This window comes from Vulpes lagopus, chromosome 15 (genome assembly GCF_018345385.1).
Source record: "Vulpes lagopus strain Blue_001 chromosome 15, ASM1834538v1, whole genome shotgun sequence".
Classification (NCBI taxonomy): domain Eukaryota; kingdom Metazoa; phylum Chordata; class Mammalia; order Carnivora; family Canidae; genus Vulpes; species Vulpes lagopus.
The window spans coordinates 21,213,076-21,218,068 of record NC_054838.1 but is presented as its reverse complement, the minus strand read 5'-3'; the positions used below and the strand labels follow the sequence as shown (position 1 = coordinate 21,218,068).

At 41.5% G+C, this 4,993-nt stretch overlaps 1 pseudogene; it reads left to right on the top strand.

Annotated features, from left to right (window-relative positions):
- Positions 1-3,776: 3,776 nt before the first annotated feature.
- On the top strand, positions 3,777-4,730 carry LOC121475998 (annotated as a pseudogene).
- Positions 4,731-4,993: the final 263 nt, after the last annotated feature.

Sequence of the window (4,993 nt, the reverse complement as noted above, 5' to 3'; positions counted from 1 at the left end):
TCCCTGGACATTAAGAAGGAGTGGTGTAATTACCTGGTTACTTGCTCTTCTGGGAACCAAGTCCCTCTCCATCAGGAAAGATCATTATTAATAGAAATTAGGGGATAATCTGAACATGACTGATCCCCTCTGAGGATACCTGAGAAAGGATGGGGATGCTGGTAGTCACTGGTTGCTAAAGGCTCACATTCAATACTCAGAGCCACTCAGAGGTAGGTATCAACACCTCTATCTTTAAAAATAAAGAAAAGAGCTTCACAAAGTTTAAGTAGGTAAAGTTGCCCAGCATATAAAATTCACCTCCACCTCTGTCCACTTCCAGGAATGTGGTATTTACTGCACCATACTCTCCTCTCTCTGCTGATTTGTTCTGTTCTATTACAACGGGCTTTAGAGTAAACAATCCCCCTTTTCGATCCCAAACCTGAAATATTCTTGTTACCCAAATCTGAAACTGAGGGAAATTGCTGCCATTTAATATAATTTTGAAGGCAACTTGAGCCTAGATTGGCTGGGGAGGAGGGATGTCTTTGAAGGTCAAGGACAAAAAAAGATGCAAAGAAGCAAAAGGGATAGAGAAAGAGAAAGAGAGAAAGCATGGAGAGCCAGAGAAGACTGCTCACAGGAAAAGAGAGACCCAAACTGCAAGTCTCCCTAGAGATTTGTGCTTTCCAATATCAGGCCATAAGGTTGACATAAACTAGAAATAGGGAACAGTGGAATCAAAGAGCAATGAGGCCACACACAGGAGAAACAGCCACTCAACCCAGAGGCAGACCAACTTTGGTCCATTGAAGAGGTTAAGAAAGATACATTGGGCTTTGGGAGAAGAGTGGAGGAGATAAGTTCCCCACAGCTAGATAAGTTCCTCAGCAGTGGGAAGTTCTGACATGGACAGACAATCATGTCCTGAAGTCAATAACTTGTCCCTGAATATACTCACCCGACATTTTAAGTCAGCCCACCTGCAACTTCTCTTAAGGTAATGCTTGCTGAGACAACTGTCAGTCCACGGTAAGTGCACAGGGATCCTGTATTCAGGTAGGCCATGGCTTTGTTTCTGTCATGTTTTCCTCACATATTTTCAGGAAAGTAAAATATATGAGAACAAGTAATGACTTTAACATCCTAACAACCATAGTTTCGTTCTCTCCATGTTTTCTTTCAGCCCTGGTCTGAATGCAATCCTAGGCTTCCACTGCCACGGTCACTGGTCCGTGTCACATCCCCCCGCCCCCCACCTCTCCATTTAGCTTGGGAAAAGTCTAATTCCTCAGGCCTTAGCTGAAATCTCACTTCTCAAGGAGAGCTTTCCCTGATTTTTAAGAATAAATTAGGCTTTTCCCTCTAGGTCCCTCCCATTGTATCCTGAACACTTTTTCTTTCTTTCTTTCTTTCTTTCTTTCTTTCTTTCTTTCTTTCTTTCTTTCTTTCTTTCTTTCTCTTTCTTCCTTCCTTCCTTCCTTCCTTCCTTCCTTCCTTCCTTCCTTTCTTTCTTCTTTCTTTCTTTCTTTCTTTCTTTCTTTCTTTCTTTCTTTCTTCTCTTTCTTTCTTCTTTCTTTCTTTCTTTCTTTCTTTCTTTCTTTCTTTCTTTCTCTCTCTTTCTTCTTTCTTTCTTTCTTTCTTTCTTTCTTTCTTTCTTTCTTTCTTCCTTTTCCTCCCTCTCTCCCTCCCTCCCTCCTTCTTTTCTTTATTTCTCCCTCTTTCCTTTTTTCTCTTGTAGCACTTAACACAGTCTTAACTAGATAAGAGAGAGGGTCTTTCATACATGATGCTTGTGCCTGCATGTAAGTGGGAGAGGGTGTGTTCTTTGAAATGTGGTTGCAAGTTGCAGAGATTTTCTGAGTAGGATCAAGACTCTGTGTTGCCAGGGTCCCACGTACTGTGTGGCATACTGGAGTGCTGGTTGCCCATAGGTGTGTATCCTCTCACAATGAAAGGGGTTTCTGACAATAACTGGGAAGGCTTTTTCTTTGTAAATAACAATGGAATTGGCATAATGGGGAATGTAGGTAAAACTTGGAATGAAGATAGAAGTGCATATAGAAAGGGCTGTTACAAATATAAGATTTGGTTGCATTCTGTGGGGAGACTCAAGCATGTGAAGGTTGAACACTGAAGTCGTCCACTTGTTTCTGCAAAGAAACTGCTCTGCCATTTCTTATTTAAAAACTTGTTCTAAGTCCACTTGTTTATTGGGACCTATATGAATTTGTCTATATCTGTGTGCCCTTGCCCCACAGAATACTGTATAACTAGTGTGCTAGTAATATTTAACACCACCACCTTTGTAAACTAATGAAATTAGTTTAATAAGTTGCTCATTTATATCTTAATTTTTAATCATGTTAGTTCTTTTTAAAAATATTTTATTTATTATTTATTCATGAGAGATACAGAAAGAGAGAGGCAGGGACATAGACAGAAAGAGAAGCAGTCTCCTCACAGGGAGCCTGATGGGGGACTCCACCCCAGGATCATGCCCTAAGCTGAAGGCAGTCGCTCAACCGCTGAGCCACCTGGGCGTCCCCAATCATGTCATTTCTTGACTGGGTGTTCCCTTAACCTGAAAAGAAGACCTCAGTAACTACCAGCATGTAATAGTGAGGTCCCTGTAAGTTCAGCAATGACTGAGTGAGGAATCATTGTCAGGAAAGATGGTGACAAGATTTCAGCAGTGTGGAAATATGTGCAAGTGTGTGAGCAGGCGTGTGTGTATGTGTTTGGATATGTGTGTTTGGATAATGTAAATCATGAAAATACCTACAGAGGTCCTTCCTGCCTTTGTCAGTCCAGGATTCTACTGTGATTCTTTTGCCATCTCAGTCAGTGTTGAGCTTAAGACATATACCCAGTTTAGAGAACTGGTTTTCTCTTCCCCTTTGTTGCCTTCCTGCCCCACTCAGGAGAATCTTCCTTAAAAGTCTGTTTAGGTTCCCAGTGTTGTTGATGCAATGTATTGGAGGTGTGTCTGTGTCAGAAAGAAGGTCCAGTGGATGAGACAGGTTGTCTTGGAGAACTGTGAGTTGAAAGATCGTGTATATCATCACGACAGAATATTTTCATGAGTTTTAACATCAGCATGCAAATCCGTCAGCCTTGGTTCTTGCCTCATTATATCTGTTATATATAATCCTTTCAGTTGCTTCCTAGTCCTTTCAAAGCACAAAACAGCTAACTTAGTGTGGATCCAAACTCCATTCTTTTCTAGTTAATTTCTCAATCATTTGCTCTAGGTTCTGGTCACTACCACTTCTTAGCCATGTTTTGGATCTCAGGTATTCCATATGTCCACTTTCATTACCAGGTATTTTTAGCTGTTTTCGTGTACTACTCTGCTTGCCTTACATCCACATTTACCAACAATATTTTTGTTCCCCAATCCCTGACATTAATCCACACCTTAAAACTGAGATTGCCTACATGGGTCTGTCTTCTCAGCAGCTTTCTGAGACCAAAGCATCTGCACACAAAGACAAAACAGCCATTTTTTCCCTTAGCAGATCCAAAGTGAAGTATAAGTTAGAGGGATAATTTTGGATAAGCTTGGAGTTTTTCTCTGATAGAGACTATCACCTCCTTAATACTGGGAATTTCCTGATGGTGGCCATCTTGTCAATTTTCAGGCAGGAGACTTTTGGCCACATAAATCTGTAAGCTTTGTTTTCTTCTTCCCTTCCCTTAGTGTCTAGAAGTCTTTCTCCGTTATAATGTGACCTCACTAGCTTGTTTCTAATTTTTAAGGTAGCACTGATCCCATTTGATGAGATTTCAAGATGAAGAACTCCAGTAGTTCTTTGGAGTCTTTACCTACAACTTTCATTCTGGTTGGCATCCCAGGGCTGGAGGCAGAGCACTTTTGGATATCCATCCCCTTCTGCCTGATGTATATTATCATCTTCCTTGGGAATGGCATCATTCTTCATGTCATCAGAACAGACCCCGCCTTGCACCAGCCCATGTACCTCTTTCTTGCCATGTTGGCCCTGGCTGAAGTTGGTGTCTCTGCAACAACTCTGCCTACAGTTCTAGGCATCTTCCTTTTTGGCACCACTGAGATTAGTTTTGATGCCTGCCTTTTTCAGATGTTCTTCATCCATTCTTTCTCCATTATGGAGTCAGCTGTGTTGCTGGCCATGTCTGTGGACCGATTTGTGGCCATCCATAATCCACTGCGCTATACAGCCATCCTCACCCTGCCCCGTATATTTGGCACAGGAATGATCATGGGGCTGAAAAGCATTATTCTCATGGCCCCATTACCCATGCTATTAAGGCATCTGCCCTTCTGTGGCCATAATGTCCTTGCGCATTCCTATTGCCTCCACCCCAACCTTATCCATCTACCTTGTGGGGATGTTTCTATCAACAATATCTATGGGCTTTTCATTGTGACCTCTACTTTTGGGCTGGATTCACTGCTTATTGTGATCTCCTATGGGTTCATACTCCACACTGTACTGAGTATCACTACTGGGAAGGGGAGGAGGAAGGCACTCAACACTTGTGGCTCACATATCTGTGCTGTACTCACTTACTATGTACCTATGATTGGCTTATCTATGGTGCATCGCCTTGGATTCCATGTGTCCCCTTTGGTGCACGCTATGATGGCCAATGCTTATCTCTTCTTCCCACCTGTTGTCAACCCCATTGTCTACAGCATTAAGACCAAAGAGATCCATTGTGGCATTGTACGAATGCTCTCACAGAAAAAAGCAAGAATTTAAACAAAGGACAAAGTAAGAGGGGACTTTTTTTCTATAAATTTCTATAATTCATAACATGTTTTGCATGTTATGCAAATGGTGTTACCTTAAATAAAATATGTTATCTGATGAAGGTTTCTGCATAATCTAGCAATAAACTGGAGTGGAATATCAGTGGGAGTGGACTATGTGTGACACAACAGTATAAAGAATTGATGTTATTTTTTAAATGTTGTATTGCATGAGGTTTTTCATTACCTCACCTAGCTGGAGCAGAAATGCAG